The 20947-nt window shown below is 42.3% G+C and overlaps 1 pseudogene; it reads left to right on the top strand.

Moving 5' to 3' along the window:
* The first annotated feature begins 11686 nt into the window (after positions 1-11686).
* Positions 11687-13328, top strand: LOC101279011 (glycylpeptide N-tetradecanoyltransferase 1-like; annotated as a pseudogene).
* Positions 13329-20947: the final 7619 nt, after the last annotated feature.

The raw sequence follows: 20947 nt of genomic DNA, 5'->3' as shown, positions 1-20947 counted from the left end.
TATTCAACTTTCTACTTTGTATTGGCTATATACACAAAAACACACAAAATTATAAGCCCAATATATTATTATTTTATGCATTTTTATGGAAGTATAGTTAATTTACAATGTTGTGTTAGTTTCAAGTGTACAGCAGTTATAAATATATATATATATATTCTTTTTCAGGTTCTTTTCCATTATAGTTTATTACAAGATATTGACTATAGTTCCCTATGCTATATAGTAGGTCTTTATTGTTTACCTATTTTATATATAGTAGTGTGTATATGTTAATCTCAAACTCCTGAGTTATCTCCCCCCCTCCCTGCTATCCCCTTTGGTAACCATAAGTTTGTTTTCTATGTCTGTGAATCTATTTCTGTTTTGTAAATAAGTTCATTTGTATCATTTTTTTAGATTCCACATATAAGTGATATCATATGATATTTGTCTTCTCTGTCTGACTTACTTCACTTAATATATGATAATCTCTAGGTCTACCAATGTTGCTGCAAATGGCATTATTTCATTCTTTTTTATGGCTGAGTAACATTCCATTGTATATATGTACCACATCTTTATCCACTCATCTGTTGATGGACATTTAGGTTGCTTCCATGTCTTAAGCCCAATATAGTATTGATAAATTACCACAAGCTGAACTTACTCTGGTCAAGAAACAGAACATTACCAGCATCCAAAAGGCCCTCTTTCCTGCTTCCTCTCAAATACTACCCCTTCCCTTCTCCCTGTAAGGTGACCGCTATACTGGCTCTCAACACCACAGCTAGTCTCTGCCATTTTAAAAACTTTATGTATAAATAGAATCATACTGTATGATTTTCTTGTGCCTAATTTCCTTAGCTCAACACTATGTTTGTGAGAATCAATCATGTTGTTGTGTGTTGTTTTATTCTCACTTCTGTATAATATTCCATTGTATGTTAAATCATATATTTTATGATGGATGGATATTTGGGTTATTTCCACTTTGGGCCTATTAAGAATAGTGCTGCTATGAATACTCTTATACATGTCTTTTGGTGGCCATAAGCACTCATTTATACTTGATGTATACCTATAGATTATATTTCTGACATGCATATGTTCATCTTTAGCAGACACTGGTAAATTATTTTCCAGAGAGGTTGTACCAATTTATACCTCCACTAGTGGTGTACGAGAGTTCCTGTTGCTCTATAGTTGGATAATATTTTAGGAGATTAATATGCTTATATATATATTTTTTCACCCCATATATTCCTCCTTTTATTTTCTTCCATTAAGCAGGTTCTGGACCTCTTGGTCACCAGGAGGTTTGTAGAAGTGCAGAAAACTGACATTTCCCACAATACTTGCTGGCTTTTGTTCACAAGAGCCTTGAGCCCCAGAGGGAGGGAAAAATCTGCAGTAAAGAAAAAACATCTTGGAATAAATAGAAAGGGAAGAGGATTTTCCCAGATTAAAAAAGAGATTTCTCCAATATAAAGGAAGGAGAGAAAGAGCTCTGTGGATTCCAGAGTGGCAGAGCCTGGCCTGGCTTCTGGGCAGCGTATGCGGAAGGCCCTAGTGAGAAGTGGTGAGGTAGGGAATCTAGGAAGTTGAGACCAGAAGCAAAAGTTTTTCACAAAAGCATCACAGTGCTGCCAGACCTGAAGGGCCCTGCACAGGGGTCAATGTGTATGTCAACATTTACCAGTGTGAGCAGATGGCTTGATGACTAGAGGGCCATACTGCCATGTGTTGGTGCATATAGAATTCCAGAACCTAGGCACAACTCAGAGTCAGGGGTCCCAAAAATAACTTAGGTTGAGTTTCCCTCCAGACTTATGGGATTGGGAGCTCAAAATGGAATTAACTCTGATTTATAAAGAGCAGTGATATTTCTTATCCATTGGAGTTGTGGAATGAGGTTTGTACCTCCAACACTGACCTGGTATTCCCCAGGGCTACTGTTAGCACATATAGCATCTTTGTGAAAATTAGGAAACAGGCATTGCCTCTGGGCTAACCAGTTAAGGAAAGGCTCACTTTCCTCTGAGCTGGCAGTGTTGGGCCAGTACTTGGCATGATAAGTAGAATGTGGACTAGATTTCAGCCCCCTTTCATGCTTCTTGTACCATACAACCTGTGCAATTATACATAGCAATCCTGAGGAGTCCCTGTCGCAATCCATCCTTCCCATCATCACCAGAGTTCTTGCTCTGAAGCACACATCAGACCATGGCACTCCCTAGCTTGAAACCTTTCAGTGGCTCCCCATCACTTAGATCTGCACTAACAGATACGCTAGCCACTAGTCACATGTGGCTCTTAAGCATTTGAAGTGTGGCTAGTTCAAATTGAGATGCACTATAAATGTAAAATACATGCCAGATTTCAATGATTCAGTACTAAAAAAGAATGTAAAATATGTCATTAATAATTGTTTATATTGATTACATGTTGAAATGATATTTTTATATATTTGCTTAAATAAAATATAATATTAAAGTTGATATTGTCTGTTGCTTTTTTCTTTTTTAATGTGGCTATCAGACAATTTAAAACTGCATATGTGGCTCACATTATTATTTTTTCCTTCTAGTTTTATTGAGATATATTGGCATACAGAACTGTATAAGTTTAAGGTGTACAGCATGATTTGACTTACACACAGCATGAAATGATTACCACGATAAGTTTAGTGAACATCTATCATCTCATATAGATGCAAAATAAAAGAAAAAGAAAAAATTTTCCCTTGTGGTGAGAACTCTTAGGATTTACTCTCTTAACATACAGCAGTGTGAATTATCTTTATCATGTTGTACATTACATCCCTAGTACTTATTCATCTTATAACTGAAAGTTCGTACATTTGACCACCTTCATCCAATTCCCCCTACCCCCACCTCCCTCCTCTGGGAACCACAAATCTGATCTCTTTTTCTATGAGTTTGTTTGCTTGTTTGTTTTTGAAACATAATTGACCTACAACACTGTGTTAGTTCCTGGTACACAACATAGTGATTTGGTATTTCTATACATTTGAAAATGATCACCACTCACATTATATTTTTAATAGACAGTACTGGTCTAGGTAAAGTCCAAACTCCTGACTTTGACACAAAAGCACATCATATTCTCGTCTTTGCTTCTTCTATAGCCTTATATACCCTCCAGTCTTCCTCCTTTCTCCCCACCCCTCCAACACATGCATACACACACTCTTTCATCTGGCTTACAACCACTTTAAATACGTTTTCATTCCTTTTCCTACCTTTTGCTTTTGCACAAGCTTTTTCCTTTTCCTCAGATGCACTTGTCTCCCCTGGGTCTTAGGTTCCTCGTGTCTCAAATTTTAAGAGCCATAGATAATCTCTAGCATTCCTTCCAGGCCAGTGGTTCTGCAACTTGGCCTCAAAGTAGTACACAGCGGTATAGATAATTCAATAGTCATTGACGTTTGCATTCAATGTAAGAAATAATAATATATACTGTGCACTAGAGGCCCACTGTGTTCCAGGCTCTGTTCCAATTGCTTTCCATACCACTTAACCTCATTAGCAATCCTATGAGATGAGTACCATCATTATTCCTGTTTTACACATGGGGAAAACCAGGTTCAGAGAAGTTAAGTGATTTGCCAAGGATACTGGAGACTTCAGAGTTTCTGCTCTTAACATCTATACTGTGTTTGAGAAGCTGGGAATTGATAGCAATTTCAGCTGAAGGAATCTACACAGTGAAAGAAATGATCAGGAAAAGATGACAAGCTGCCCAGATCTCTTATCCTGTTCTTGCTCTTTCAACATTCAGCTGCCTCGTCCTTCTCTAACACTGGAAGACTGGTGTCTCTACCTGTCACTGTCTGACTTTCCTTCCAGGTTTATATTCCCACAGAACCTCAATCATGGAGGCCCAGCCTACAGCTCAGGATGGCTGCCCATGTACACCATTGGACGCTTCCTCTCTGCCCTTGCTCAGCTGTCCCAAGAGTCCAAACGGTCTGGTCAGAAGGGGATTCTCAATATTTTTCAGGCCCCTCTCTTTAGGTTCAGGGATTTCCCTGAATTCTCTGGAATTAGGTTGCCTCATCAGCAAGAAATGCATTTATCGAATAATCCCACGAAGTCATAGGTAAACACAGAGGAAATGTGCAAATAAAAGAGCAGAAGCACATTCATCTAATCGGGTCTCTCTTCAACACACACTCACTCTTCTCACTCACACACACTTTTTAAAAAAATCATTCTAAAAACAACCTAACAGCAACATTAAAGAGGAGTTGTGGGAGAAATCATCTGAAGTGATTTAATAGAAAGGCTGTGGAATGTGTCAGACCTGGGTTCTGCTCCTGGCTTTGCTATGTGACCTTCAGCAAGATAACCTCTGTCCGAGTCTTCTGATAAACTGTTGAGCCCCCTCCATCCCTTCAATCCCCCACCATGTATCCAACCATCTAGCCCTCCTGCTTTGGATTCTTCCACAAACCCAGGCATTCAGCTTGCTTTTCTCTCCTTCAGGAGCTGTCAGCCTTTGCTCTTTGTCTTGAGGTTCAGCTTTTGCAGGATTGACTGAGATGTGGAATCCAGGCCTGCAGTCCCCGCTTCTTTGCTGCCCCCAGAGACAAGGGGCCATGGCCTGGCACCTGGGAAACTTTTACTAATTTGATACTCATGATTTTCATTCAAAGGTTTTGCTGTCAGCCCCTTCAGGGAAACAGAGGGGTTAACAAAAATCACTAAAACTGGAATATTGACAAAATTTCCAGAATCTTAGAAAGTACTCCGAGTCCCTGTCCCTGTTGTTTTGTCCCTACGTCTCTTGCTAGATGCTTCCTTGAAGCCCCAGAAGCCTTCTGTTCAGTTTTATCTCTCAGGATAGAGCTCAGCAATCCTCTCATTTGTCGCTGACTAGCTGTGTGGTATTGAGCAGGTCATTTACCCTGAGCCTCAGGGGATGTAATATCTCCTACTAATATTTCCCCTTATGCTTTCTTCTTCTTTTGTTTTTCTTTTCTTTTTTTTTCTTTTTCTTCTTCTTTTTAATCTTTCTCTGTCTCATTACTCCCCTCACCTGGAGCACTCTCCCCAACTCCCACCCAGGCTTTGTACTGCTGGCAGCTTAATCTTTAGGTCTCAGCTGAGGTAATGCCTCCTGAGACAGGCCTTCTCTGTATACCAAATCTAAAGTAGGCCCTCTGCTCATTATTTTCTCTTGATATTTCTTCTTCCTGTTAGTTATCACAATTTGAAATTATGTATTTACTTTTCTGCTTATTTATTATCTGTCTCATCCCTAGACTGGGAGCCTTAGGAAGGCTGGCACCGTATGCCTTGTTCCCTGTTTGGGTACCTATATAGAGATGGTAGTTATTCACGCAAAACTACTGTGGCTGAACTCTGGGAGGGCATTTTGTATTACCTGTGCTTTCTCTGGTTCTCACAAGCAATCCAGTTGCATCAAGGCTTTTATTTTTAAAAAATTAGAGGCGGAGAACAGAATCTACTGAAGATGTGGAGAAACTAAGGGAAGGGTCATATTTTCCTATCTCTCCCAAGCCCTGTCCTCTGTTTTCCCCACACTCTAAATTCCTCTCTGTCTACTATCAGAATTGCTCTCTCTCCTCTACCTTTGTCTCAGTTTGATGCCCTCAGGAGACTTTCTTTTTCTCCAGGTAATTAAATTATGTATAAAAGGACATTACTGAGAAGGTTGCTTTGTTGCTTCCCCCGGCCCCCATCCCATTTTCCCCAACACCCACTAGAAGCTAATGGTATTATGAATTTAACGTGTAAAGTTTTGATTCAAGATTGTGGTCTTCCTGAGGACAATGACCACTCTTTCATCCTCCAGATCCTCTGCCCCAAGCACAGGGCTCAGAACGTATTTGAGGAATGAAAGGAGGAGTGGACTTTCTGTTCTGTCTTGAACACTAATTATTGATTGACTTCCCAAGGAGAGGGAAGCTGCCCTGTGAGGGACACAAGGGCAGTGCCTACCCTTCAGGTACTTATGATCTGAATGAGGAGAGAAAAGAATGCATAAGATAGCATATTCTCCAGGTCAAATGAAGAAACCAACTAGCATTGTTGGAGTTCAGAGGAAAGACTACCCTGGAGGCCTCAGAGCTAAAGTAGGATTTAAGTTGGGTGTTAAAGAAAAGAAGGTCTTAATTAATCAGAGAGTGAGTGGGGAGAACATTAGGAGAAGAAAGCAACCCAAGTGAATCTGTGAGGTAAGGAAAATAAATACCTCCCTGGGCACACCAGTGTCTAGTAGGTTTCTTCCTGACATACCATCATCTACCATTAGCTGCCAGTCTGCAGCTGGAGTCCCCAGGGCAGCCTGTTATTCTAAAGCAGCTTCTCTGGTCACCTTTTGAGGATTTGTGAATGCCATCTTACAGGTTACTAGTTTCATAAGTAGCCCTAAATTATAATATGGATATGTTATATGAATCCAGTGGGTGTGCACTGAGGTATAAGATGGGCTGCTGCACTGGTAGGGCCTATACAGAAGTTTTCATAAGTATTACTTTATATTTTATTTAACAAACATATAGCATTTACTAGTGCTAGGCATTGTGCTAAGCAGTTTAAAATATTAACTCATTAACAGATACCAACCTCATATTGACCTATGAGGTAAGTGCTATTACTATCCTCATTTCAGAGATGAGTAAACTGAGGCACAGAGAGGTTAAGTCACTTACTCATGGTCACACAGCTGATAAGCAGCAGAGCTGGGATTCAATCCTTTCTCTTTTTTTTCTTTTTTGGTTTATACAACAGCTTTTTTGAGATATAACTCATGTGACATACAATTCACCCCTTTCCAGTGAATAATTCAGTGGTTTTCAGTTCATTCACCAGGTTGTACAACCACCACCTAACTTCTTCACCACCTCAAAAAGAGACCCTGTCCCCGTTAGCAATCACTCCCCATTCCCCGACCCCAGCCCCTGGCAACTGCTGATCTCTTTCTACCTCTTCTGGACGTTTCACATAAATGGAACCACACACTATTGTGAACTTTTGTGTCTGGCTTCTTTCACTCAGCATAAAGTTGTTTTTTTTTTAACTGAAGTACAATTGATTTGCAATGTTTCAGGTGTACAGCAAAGTGATTCGGTTATATATATATGTATTCCTTTTTCAGATTCTTTTCCATTATAGGTTATTACAAGATATTGAATATAGTTCCCTGACAGTAGGGCCTTGTTAGCATAAAGTTTTTAAGGTTCATCCATATTGTAGCTTATGCCATAAATCTTCATTCCTTTTTATGGCTGAACAACAGTCCATTGTACATAGGGACCACATTTTGTTTCTCTAGTCATCATGGACGTTAGTTTTTCATAATCCTTGATTTGTCTATTTTTCTATACTAATCCACCTGTCTGTCCAATAGAACTTTCCAATGTTGGAACGTTCTAGATCTGCACTGTCTAATGTGGGAGCCACCAGCTACATGTGGCTACTGAGCACTTGAGATGTGGCTAGTGTGGCTGAAAAGCACCTTATTTAATTATACTTGAGTTTAATTACTTCAAACCCTGTGGGATGGACCACAGTCTATAGCTGCAGAGGAGCTATGATAGATTGATCAGAATCAGAGGCTCGATTCACGAGTCACTCTGAGACTGTGCGGCCAAGAAAGGACACTCCAAGCAACCTGAAAAATAACCCCCCCAGCTCTAGGAGGTCTGCTCCCTGCACGGTCATGATGAAATACTGCACAGGGGTCTCGGCCCCTGGTCCAGCCAATCACAAAAGGGATCCAAATTCTGGAAGAAGTCACACATTGGCCCTAACCAGAAGGCTGAAACTACCTATCATGATGTTGCAATTGCTACAGAACTGAGTGGCTGAGGAGGAAGGGAAACAGAGGTAAAAAACTGCTGGATTACTTATGCCTGACTCCAGGCCAGGCTCAGGAACAGTGGTGAGGAAATAGGAGGGCATTCCCTTGTGTGATGAGTTATTTACATCCACTCCCCCAACAGCAGCTGCCTGTGCTCCCACAGCACAGCAAGGGATCCTTGGCCTGAGAACAAGGTTGGTGGAGCTGGGACTTCTTGTTCCTCAGAGACAAAGCGAACCCAGAACTGACCAAAGTGAGGCACAGATGCGCACCTGAGGCCAGCACAGGGGACAGTCACGGCTCAGAGAAGACAGAACAAGCCCCTCGGTATGAAGTGCCCAGGGAGCCTGGCAGCTCTTCAAGGGGATACCCATCTGCAATCCAAGATCCAAAGGTTTTTACGCAAGTTGGCACTCAAGTTCACTTGGAGGCAAACCTGACCCACACCAGCGTGTGTGACTGTTACCGCTCTGACGCTAAAAGTCACTGAACGCAGGCTCTGACTCAGCCCTTGTCAACACCACATACCTAAAACCCAAAATTCTGAGTTCTGTAATGTACCCAGCCCCAAGGTTTTCAGGAAAGGGACTAGGCCAGTATCGGGTCCTCCCAGCTACATTCAAAGCTCTCCAAAAAGGGTTTATTTGTTTTTTTCAGGACAGCTCCTCCAGATACCAAGAAGGACTGCTGTTTCAATGGAAGGATTCGGGAAGGGGGTGTACTCCTAGGGTATCCTTGGCCTTCAGAGACTGCTGCAGGCAGACACCACAGAGAAGAACACAGGTGGAGCGCCTGCATATCAACCCTGGAAGATGCACCTGCGTGCCTCCCACAGGCCAGAGGAGGCATGGGAAGGCAATTCTTGGAACTCATAGGGTAGTGCTTCCAGGAACATCCGCCAATGCTAGGTTTACATGCAGGGTGGCTTTCTTTTCAGGATGATATGAATGATAAGCCTTGTGTTCTAAGTCAGGCCCCAGACACTCAATCTTCCTGAACTCCCATAAGGTGTACAGGATAAAAAGGATTTCACCTAAAAGGTATCAGTCACTAGATACAGTGCTTCATTCAACAAAAATATAAGGTGTGTACACTGTGTGCCAGGTACCAGGGCAGTCCTAGGACACGGTGAGTCCTAGACCCTGCACTCACAGGAATAGACAGATGGCAGAGGCCAGGAGCCATCATGGATGCAGTGAGAGCAGCAGCCGCACAGACAGTGCCCCCGCCCGGGGGCTGTGGGTGCAGGGTTTCCTCCCTGAGCCAGGACAGGGTGTGGAGGGGCAGCATGGAGCCTGAATGTGGGTTACTGGCTTGCAATCTTCTCTCTCCGGAGCTTTACTCTGCTCACCTGTCTTTTCCTTGATCTCACAGAGCACAATGAAGAGAGCAGGCTTTTCATCCCATGGCAATTCAGAGCATGCTTTCTGGCCCGCGCCTCCTCCAGGCTCCGGTCGGTGATGGCCATAATCTGCTGCAGGACGCCGCCCGTATCGGGGCGCGGCGGGGTCCCAGGTGCGCGGCGCAGGGCGGGGGACGGCGGCGCGGGGCGTGGCGGGCGCTTAACCTGGAGCCGCCGGGCCTGGAGAGCTCGAGCTGACGTCATAGACAACTGCCCCCATCTGTGCGGCGCGCCCTCAATCAATTCTTAACCATTATGCTCTAGTGCCTCTCTCTATAAAAATCCTGGATGGATGGTTGAATTAAGATCCTTTAAGTCTAGAAGCTGCAAAGATAGTACCAAAAATTCACCCTGTTTCCCCTTATATTAGCATGTTACGTAACTGTGGCCCTTGTGTCAAAATTAAGAAACCAACATTGTTACATTGCTGTAAACTAAACTACAGAATTTATTTGTATTATACCAGTTTTTCCACTTATGTTCTTTTCTGTTCCAGGCTTCAATACAGGCTACTATTTTGTATTTAGTTATCATGTCTTCTTAATCCCCTCTGGTATGTCAGTTTGTCATTCTCCTTGGTTCTCATGACCTTGACAGTTTTGAAGAGTACTGGACAGGTATTTTTGTAGAATGTCCCTCAATTTGGGTTTGCCTGATGTTTTCCTTATAAGTAGACTGGGGGTGACTGGTTTGGAGGAAGAACACCACCGAGGTGAAGTGCCCTTCTCATCTCATGGTATCAGGGAGGGCATGACATCCACATGACATCACTGGTGGTGTGAACTTTCATCACCTTTCTAGTTAGTGTCTACCAGATTTCTCCATCAGAAAGTTACTACGTTTCCATTTCTATACACATCTCTATTCTGTACACATACTGGTTAGAAGTGAGTTATTAAGTCCAGCCCATAGTCGAGGGGGAGGGTGTTAAGCTCCACCACCTAGAGGAAGGGAATACATATATTATTTGGAATCATTCTGTATGAAAGATTTTTTCCCTTCTCCTCTATTTATTTATTTGTTAAATCATTTATTTTTATCAGTATGGACTCGTGTGTTTCATACTTTGGGTTTTTATTTGGATTATTATTGACTATTTTTAAAATATATATCCTTCCTGTACCTTTAAAAGGTTATTGACTTGAAAATCCAGAATTCCTTATTGTGGATTTGTTTGAAGTAGGGACTATCTGAATTAAGTTTGAGGGAGTGTATGTGTGCATGCAGATGAGGAAATTAAGTGATGTTATGTAAATTGACCATGCTTATATAGTATGTGATGGAATCTCATACAGGAATGGTGTCTACAGAATCCTAATAGTAGGTCTCCATCCTCTGCTTAAGCACCTCTTGTGACATGAAGCTCATTACCTCATAAGACAGCTCTTTTGATGTTGAGTCTGCCCTACTCCTAGTGGGATTGCAGTCATCCAGGTAGTGGGATTGCAAGAGAGGAAGGGAAATGATGGCCATGGGAAGAGCAGAATATGACAGAGCAGTTGGCAAGAAAAGGGATTTGATTAGAGGAAGTGGTGACTGAGTCTAGGATGAAGCGGCTAAAATCTGATGTGTCTCGGGACTTCCCTGGTGGCACAGTGGTTAAGAATCCGCCTGCCAATGCAGGGGACACAGGTTTAATCCCTGGGCCAGGAGGATCCCACATGCCGCGGAGCCACTAAGCCTGTACACCACAGCTACTGAGCCTGTGCTCTAGATCCCGTGAGCCACAACTACTGAGCCTGCATCCCACAACTACTGAAGCCCGTGAGCCTAGAGCCCGTGCTCCACAACAAGAGAAGCCACCTCAATGAGAAGCCCACGCACCGCAACGAAGAGTAGCCCCTGCTCGCCGCAACTAGAGAAAGCCTGCATGCAGCAACGAAGACCCAATGCAGCCAAAAATTAATTAATTAATTAATTTAAAAAAGACTGATGTGTCTCCCTGGATTTCAGGGAAGTATTGGGCTGGCAAAAAAGTTCGTTCGGGTTTTCCATGTTACTTTTTGGCCAACCAATAGTTGTCTACCAGGCTGACAAAATATATACAGAGAGAACTTGTAGTGACTACTCCTCCACACCCCATGCCCATCTAGACCCTATTCTTCTCCCCCAGTGGACAACCTTCAGTTATTGTATTACTCCTTTGCCCATCCCCAATACATCCATTCTTAGATATAAACTATATTCGTTAATTCAACAAATATTTCTTGAGCACCTACTATATATGCCACAGGAAATATTCTAGGTACCACAGATGAGTTGGAAGGGTAGTGTGTGCGTGCATGTGTGTAGGAGGTGAAGCAAGCCCTTCTATTGCTCTCTTTTATTTGGATTAAATTATTTCTCATTCCTTCTATCCCTGATATGATTTTTTAAAATCTTTGAGATGTAATTCACGTGTCACATATCATACAATTCACCCATTTAAAGTGTATGTACAGGCAACTCAAGATGGCGGACGAGAGTGATACAGCAGTGAAGCCCCGGGCACCTCCAGTGCATTCCAGAAATGCAGCCAGAAATGCAATGGAAATGGCCATGAGCACTGCAGCGATTGCAAGAATGAGGAGGACAACAGCTACAACGAGGTGATTTGAGTCCAGCCAATGACACTGGAGCCAAAAAGAAGAAAAAGAAACAAAAAAAGACGAAAGAAAAAGGCCGTGAGACAGATTCAGCCCAGGATCAGCCTGTTAAGATGAACTCTTTGCCAGCAGAGAGGATCCAGGAAATACAGAAGGCCACTGAACTTTTTTTGGTGGCTCAAGGGACCTGCAAAAACCATGGAGGAGGCTAGCAAGTGAGGCTACCAGTTCTGGGACATGCAGCCCGTCCCCAAACTGGGAGAAGTTGTGAACATGCATGGTCCTGTGGAGCCTGACAAAGACAACATCCGCCAAGAGCCCTACACCCTGCCTCAGGGCTTCACCTGGGACACCTTGGATCAGGGGGACCGTGGTGTGCTGAAAGAACTATACATCCTCCTGAACGAGAATTATGTGGAAGGTGATGACAACATGTTCCAATTTGATTATTCCCCAGAATTTCTTCTGTGGGCTCTCCGGCTGCCTGCCTGGCTCCCCCAGTGGCACTGTGGTGTTGTAGTGGTCTCAAGTCAGAAACTGGTTGGATTCATCATCGCCATCCCAGAAAACATCCGTATCTATGACACAGAGAAGAAGATGGTAGAGATCAACTTCTTGTGTGTCCATAAGAAGCTGCACTCCAAGAGGGTGGCTCCAGTCCTGATGCGTGAGATAACCCAGAGGGTTCACCTGGAGGGCATCTTCCAAGCTGTTTACACTGCTGGGATGGTATTACCAAAGCCTGTTGGCACCTGCAGGTACTAGCATCGGTCCCTAAACCCACGGAAGCTGAATGAAGTGAAGTTCTCCCACTTGAGCAGAAATATGACCATGCAACACACCATGAAGTTCTACCAACTGCCAGAGATTCCCAAGACAGCTGGGCCACAACCAATGGGAAAAAAGGACATTCCAGTAGTGCACCGGCTCCTCACCTGGTACCTGAAGCAGTTTCACCACATGCCAGTCAGGAGCCAGGAGGAGGTGGAACATTGGTTCTACCTCCAGGAGAATATCACTGACACTTTTGTGGTGGAGAGTGCAAACGGTGAGGTGACAGATGAGCGGAGCTTTTATACACTTCTGTCTACCATCATAAACCACCCAACCCACAAGAGTCTAAAGGCTGCTTATTCTTTCTACAATATTCATATCCAGACCCCTCCTCTAGACCTTATGAGCAATGCCCTCGTTCTCACCAACATGAAAGGGTTTGACATGTTCAATGCAGTGGATCTTATGGAGAACAAAACCTTCCTGAAGAAGCTCAAGTTCAGCATAGGGGACAGCAACCTACAGTATTATCTTAACAATTGGAAGTGCCCAGCATGCGGGCAGAGAAGGTTGGGCTGGTGTTACAGTAACCAGTTGCCAGTGAGATTCTGGATAAAGCCACTGAGAATTCAAACCAGGAAATGGAGCCCCACCACTTGTTGGTCCAATTTTCACAAACGTGAGAATCTCTGGCAAGGGGAGCAGAACTGAACTGGCTTTACAAACCACCACTGAATTTGACAATTGTTTTGCAATGGCATAGGCTGTGTGATGTCACCTCTGGCCATGTCTCTGGTCTCCCTGTTTTTCAATTAATCACATCATTATGCAGCCATGATCAAGGGAATGTAACTGCTGAAAACTAGCTCATGATTGGCATATTATGGAGTTAATGGGTTAATAATAAAAGTATATATATATATATATATATATATATATAAAGTGTATGTACAGTTCAATGGTTTTTAGTATATTCACAGATATGTGTAAACATCACAGTTAATTTTAAAACATTTTCATCACATCAAGAAGAAACCATTTAGCTATCATCCCTCTATTTCCTCAGTCCCTCCTCCCAGCCCTAAGCATCTACTAATCTACTTTCTGTCTCTATATGTTTCCCTTTTCTGAATTTTCATATGAGTGGAATCATATAGTATATAGTCTTTTGTGACTGGCTTCCTTTACTTAGCATAATGTTTTCAAGGTTCATCCATGTTGTAGCATATGTTTCAGTACTTCATTCCTTTTTATAGCTGAATAATATTCCATTGTATGGATACCATATTTTGTTTATCCATTTGTCTGTTGATGGACATTTGGGTTGTTTCCACCTTTTGGTTATTGTGAATAATGCTGTTGTAAATATTCACGTACAAGTTTCTCTGTGGGCGTATGTTTTCATTTCTTTTGGGTAGATACCTATAAGTGGGATTGCTGGGTCATATGGTAACTCTATGTTTAATCATTAAGGAACCACCAGACTATTTTTCAAAGTGGCTGCACCATTTTATATGTTCCCACCAGCAGTGTATGAAGGTTTCTACTTCTCCACATCCTCCACATCAACACTTATCTGACTTTTTTTGTTCTAGTCATCCTAGTAGATGTGAAGTAGTATCTCATTGTGATTTTGATTTGCAGCATTTCCTTGATGACTAATGATGTCTGAGCATCTTTTAATTTGCTTTTTGGCCATTCATATATCTCATTTAGAGAATTGTATATTCAAATTCTTTGCCCATGTTTTAACTGGATTAGTTATCTTTTTATTATTGAGTTGTAAGGGTTCTTTATATATTCTAGACACAAATCCCTTATTCTTTTTCCCATCACTTGGCTGAGATCCATGTCTGGTAGGAAAGTGCCCAAGGCAGACCTTGTAGTCAAGATGATGGTGTAAAAAGGCAGGAAAGAGCCTCAAACAGAAAAAGCTGTACATGTGGAGAAAGGGCCCAGCCTGTTTCTGGATTTTCTAGAAGTCTGGCAGCCCATGGAGGGGATCCTAGGCCAAGGGGAGCTGGCTACACCTAGCTAGCAGGTTAGCAATGCTACTCCAGGTAGCTGTTAAAAATTATTTGACCATACACAAACTTCACTAAATGATGCCCTTTCTGAGGAAAGCCTCACTCTGTGCTTGGTAATTTCAGCTCCTTGTCTTGGAATAATTATGCCAGTGTTCATAAAAATCTTATTCATGACACTTGTTAAAGACAGCAAGGCAGACTTTATTTGGGGGAGTACTACAATGGGGTTTACCATGGGGAAAGAGATGGGGCTTAACTTGGAATACAACAAGGAAGGGTAAGGATTTGTAATCAAGGAACAGGTTTAGGGTGGGTATATCAGTGTATGAAAGACTACTAAGAGGAAGCAACAGGGGTAAGGGGGGATTCTGGCTAAACTGACCTAACAGGATTCTAACTGAAGGCAGTCAGGGTGATCAGACATCACCTAGGGGATGGTAAAAGGTGAGGAATTCGATCAAATATTGAGAGTGATCAGATGGGGGGCATTCTCATTAAAGAGACTTAGGAGTCTCGCTAAAATTGGACAATGCAGAGAGGAACACAGAAGCTCAAAAGTCAGGGCCTAGTTGAGAAGGTAGTTGGAGACTGACTAAAGTTTGGTCAAGGAGAGACTCTTCGACACTAGTCCCCCACCCCAACTCCCGTACATTTTCCCTGTCTGCTTCCCTATGAGTAGACGGTCAAGGGAGACAAACACTCCTCAAGGCTATTGGGTGGTCTGATGGTTGCTAGGCAGCCCCCAGGGCCCCTTTCAAACTGTAGCCTGCCCCACACCCCTCCCGGCTGGCGTGCCCCTGCCCCACCTTATGGCGGCTGGCTGCTAGCAGTATTATGGGTCCCAGAGCAAAGACTCATCTGCCTGCAGGCTGCACTGCCAAGGGCCAGGAAGAGGCAGCTCAGGCCTGGTGGGGGAGGGGGGCAAAGTCGTGTAAGTCCTTAGGATTCATCAGAACAACCAAAGCCCATTTGGTGCTGCAGGATGTCTCCACCACTCACCTCTTTGTCTCTTTTGCCATGCCCATTTCCCAGGTAAGGGAAGCTGGGAGCCCTAGAGGGTGGACCACTGGCACCCCTGGGGAGGGTCTGGCACCAGCAGGGGTTAATCTCCGCATTATTGGGGCTCATTAGCCCCAGCCATAACCTCACTCCCTCTGTACTTCACTCCTAAAGGACCTGGGTTTCTGAGGTTCCTTCCCTATCACCCAAATACAAATTTGGGTAGGTCTGAGGTCCATATCTTGGCTTAATTGTGGTCACATGGATAGACAGTGGTGAGAGTGGGGCTAAGCTTGTTTGTTTTGCTCAGAAAGGACCAGAGCAGGCAAAGTGGGACCTTCAAGCAGTCTGTATGCTCCTGTCCCTGAGGTGGGAACAGTAGGTACTGTCACATACTGGGAATGAACTCCGCAGATATGGGCAAGAGCAGAAGGTACTTTCAGCCTGGGAGCCTCCCAGGGAACAGACGCTGCAGCCAGACTACCTGGGTCCGAATAGCGACTCCATCACTTACTAGTTGTGTGACTCTAAGAAAGTTACTTCACCTCTCTGAGTCTCGAGTTCCATAAATGAGGATAACAGTTCCTAACTCATAAGGTTGTTGGGGGGACTAACATGTGTTAATATATGTAAAGTGATATGTTTACTGTTATTTTCATTGTGGATGGAAAGAGGGCAAATGCCTTGGTTTTCAAGGGCCTAGGCCTGGCAACTCTTGATTCCCATAGAGCTGATAGGCACTGAGAATCTGGGGCGTGGGCACTTCACCTACACTCGTGGTTAATCCTCTCAACAACCCAGTAATGTATCATCAGTCCCATTTTGCAGATATATCTCTTAGCAAGGCAAGGAAAAGGTTAGGGTTAAAGTAAGAGGGAGTGAGTGAGTGTGTGAAAAGCTCAGTCTCCTGACTTCTCCTACAGTGCCCTCTTCACTTCACAATCTGCAACAGACAGCTGAGGAAAAAACAATTCCTGGACAGCAGGATAGAAAAGTTGTTCTATGAAATCAGAGTAAAATGGCTTAGAGGGAAGAACTGCCAACAGAGAAGGGCTTCCTGCTTGGACCCTGAGCCATGTTTTGACTCCTGGTTCCTGGGGGTTGTTAGTTTCCTCTGAAGAGGGAACTTATTTCCCTTCTATAGGCAGAACCCAGGAAACAAGCCTACTTTCCTATAAGCTAACCTGAGTACTCTCCAAAGAAAGAAACTAGGTCTTCATTAATCACCAACTCCAGCTACCTCATCCCTCCCACCCCTTACAAATCAACAAACACAAAAACTTGAAACACTTGACTCCTGGCCCAATGAGAACTTTGACCTTTTTATTTATTTATTTATTTATTTATTTGGCTGCGCCGGGTCTTAGTTGAGGCATTCAGGATGTTCGTTGCTGCATGTGGGATCTTTTAGTTGTGGCACATGGAATCTTGTTTCCGGACTAGGGATCGAACCCAGGCCCCCTGCATTGGGAGTGCAGAGCCTTAGCCACTGGACTGCCAGGGAAGTCCCAAGAACTTTGATTTCTAAGGAGTGAAGAAACCTCTGACTCTGCTCCAGATTTGTTGAATAAATATCTAGTGAATCCCAAAGCAGAAGAAATAATTTTCAGAAGGAAGAGATCAAGAACAAGGGAGAACAGTGACCTTGTTTTCCCATCGCCACATTCCTCTCCATTTCTGAGCCCTCTCTACTACTCTTAGAAGGAGGTAGAGAATCTGCCTTTGACTACTGTAAGAATGGAGTCAACCAAAGTTCAGAGGTTAGCTCAGATGGAGAGTAACAGAATCCAAGCCTATAACCACTGAGTCCCATCTCCTGGTTTTATCCCCCTCACAACTAGGACTCTCCCTAAACAGAGGTATAAACTTGCCTCCTGAGATTACCAGCCAGCCAAATTTTAGTACACACTTCACCCTCCACCCTCACACTCTAGCTCAAAGCTGAATTAAGACTTCGGGAGCATAAGGACTAAAAAAGAAATTGTTTGGGGGAAATCAGCTATTTGTCAATCAAGTCTTTTGCATCTTTAAATTCATATATGGACTATTCACGTGTAACATGCCTATCATTTTTAAATCCTCTGAAACAAATTAGATGTCATAAACTTCTCTTTCTCAGGAAAAATGGTTCTAAAGCATGAGGTAATTTGAACTTGTGAAACTGAAGTTGGATTCCAGATAAGTTATAGTTTTATTAAAGAAATTGAGAAAGTCCTGTTTAATGTGGCTGCCCTTTTGGGGAACTTTTTTTAAAGTTATTTCAAAAACATGAGTCTTTTTTGCCATATGAATTTTTGTTGCAATGTACACATAACATCAAACAGCTCGGGTGCAGGGAGTTCACCCTTTTCTAGGCTTCATATGACCTCTTCAGAGATCTTCAAAGACATTTTCAGAGAAAGCGCAGATAAATTTATGTTTTATTATAATCCGTCTCTCCATTCACATTCTCAATGTCTTTCTAAATTAGAGAAGGACATAGTTCTTGTACTACACTTTGAAATTATGATGTTATGACAGGCTGACATTTTAGCACCTTTTCTATGGCCAGCAATAATGATAGGCATCTTGTAGGCACATGTCTAAGGATGCTGTCTCCTTCCATTTCTATAAACTAAGAAATCTCATTATGTGCTTCTGCATGTTTTGAGGAAGTTGAAAATGACCCCAAACTTTCATTATCAAAGCTCTAATTTCACAGGTAAGCAAAACACACTCCTTTTAAGCAGCATTGTGTACAAGGTGTGCAGGACATTTAACGGGCAAAATATTTTCATTTTCTTTAGTACGTTTATAGACTGAATGGAATTTTCAAAATTTATGTGTGTACTGTCTGCTGAATATGCAGATAGATGAGCAAAATCTAGTTTGTATTGTTCTGCTTTCTGTGGTTTCATTAACATCTTCATAGGTATCAAGAAAGCAATATGAAACTCTACCTTTTTTAAAAAAAATTGAAGTACCTAATAACTAAGTTTTTTCTTGCTGAGATCAGACTCATCATTTGACACACCGTAAAAAGCATGATCATTGGTAAGATATGACAGAATCAGATCTATGCTATAAGGGACCTACATATCTGTTATCAAAATTTCCCCCTTTTGTTTGCTTAGATTTGCAACCTCGTAATCAGGATATGTAACTTTAGTCAGTTTCATAGAGTAATCAAAGGAATAACATGATAATGCATGTTCATTTGTGTGGTATGCCCAAGCTAATTCAGTGGCTGTTATTTTCAACCGAGCAGTGGCGTCTTTTGTGGAGACTTTTGATTGATTTAGAAGTACTTGCCAGTCTTATCCAGGACTTGTAAGATTCAGTCTCTATATGTGCTTTCACATACCGTTCTTCACCATGCCCAATCCCAAATTCTTTATATTGTGTAATAGGTCCTGTTTGGGTTATTTACCTCCCTAATCCAGTTGTATATGGTCTTCACCTGTCTAAAATAACACAGTAGTTTAGCCTTCTTTTTCAATGATGCTAGTATTGGTATTGTAATCGTTCTCATTTTCATTATCTGCATTCTTGCAGAACATGGTGTTATGGGCTGAACTGTGTCCCTCCAAAATTCATATGTTGAAGCCCCAACCCGCAGTATCAAAGAATGTGGCTCTATTTGGAGATAGGGCCTTTAAAGAGGTGATTTAAGGCTGTTAGGGTGGGCCCTGATCCAATCTGACTGTGTCCTTATAAGAAGAGGAAATTTGGACACACAGGGAGACACAAGGAGTGCACACTATGCAGTGGAAAGACCATGTGAGGACACAGGGAGAAGGCAGCAATCTACAAGCCAGGAGAGAGGCATCCAAAGAAACTAAACCTGCCAACATCTTGATCTTGGACTTCCTAGGCTCCAGAATTGTGAGAAATAAATTTCTGTTGTTTAAGCCACCCAGTCTATGGTATTTTGTTACTGCCGCCTAAGCAGACTAAGACACATGGTGACAATATTTACAATGTTAAAGGTTAAACTAGCACTATTTCAATACAATTACTGCAAAGTATAGGCAAAGTCACAGACTGTTAATGCTCATGATTACAATACACTTAAGTTGCACACTGAAGTGGCATCATTCAGAGTGATGCAACAATGAATCATCCATTATTCATTCAGAATGATGCAATAATGAATGATCCATTACTGTGAACCAAAATCATGGTTGTCAATATCAGTATCCAGGGGAAAAAACAGCTACAACAACTGCAGAAGGCAGATAATCTATACCATACTTGTTTCACACTAAAAACTGTGTTGTTTTCACCCCCTATTTTGGGGGCCACCATACAGGTTTTATACTCCCCCCTCAACAATATTTAGCACCCACCAGTGAAAATTAAGACTTTTGATATCCCAGGAAGGGGTTTCCTGGGATTCAGGACTTTCAGTGCTAAAACTGTAATAGTTCAAGGCAAACCAAGACAGTTGGCCATCCTAAGTGGTGCTCCTGGGATGCCACTGGCTATGTTCTATTTCTTGCCTGGGTGATGGTCACATGATGTACTTTATAATAACTTTTAGCTGTACATTTATGTTTTATGCATTTTTATGTTAGTGTATTTGTTTTTCAATATATTTTAGAAAAAGTTATGCCCCCTCGCTTCCCATCCCATATGTAATTCAAAATAAAATGATACTAAATCATAAAACAGAACAAAATCTAACCAATTTCTGATTTTTCCATGGTATATATATAATGTAAAATTGATTCCACTTTTTGTGATGCCCTACTTTGCTGGTGTCTTAGGTACCTGTTTATTTAAACAACCTGGTATTGCCCTCAATGAATGACATCACATTACCAGACACAACATTGCCAGGCCTTCTGACACTAGCCCCATGTGACATTTTGCTTTTTATCACTCTTTCAGGTAGAGTTAATGGTTCCTTTCCACTGCACTTTGTGTCAGTGCTGATCACAATTAATTGAAATTAGGTGTTTATTATGTGTCTGCCAACATTACACTGAACTCCTTGAGAGAAGAATGGTGCCTTGTTCATTTCTGCATCATCAGTGCTTTGTGATTGGTACTTGGTGACATTTTTTGAATGAATGATGGGATTTTATTAGGGCCAGCTATTAAAGTCTTCCCTCCCTGGTGCCCTTGTACTACAATTGCATTATAAGCCTGCCTATGTTGGCTAAATCCCAAACTGGCTCTGTCCAACTGACAGCATTTATTTTCTGAGCACCCCCATTACCCTAGAATATAGAGCTGGTATAAAATTCATTTATATAAGATACATTTATTGACTATATCAATAAATACAGTCAATAAATGTACCCTGACCTGTGCCTGCAGTACAAAGAGGCAAAATCTAAATT

Source organism: Orcinus orca, chromosome X, assembly GCF_937001465.1.
Source record: "Orcinus orca chromosome X, mOrcOrc1.1, whole genome shotgun sequence".
NCBI classification, from domain to species: domain Eukaryota; kingdom Metazoa; phylum Chordata; class Mammalia; order Artiodactyla; family Delphinidae; genus Orcinus; species Orcinus orca.
This window is presented reverse-complemented; position numbering and strand designations above follow the sequence as displayed.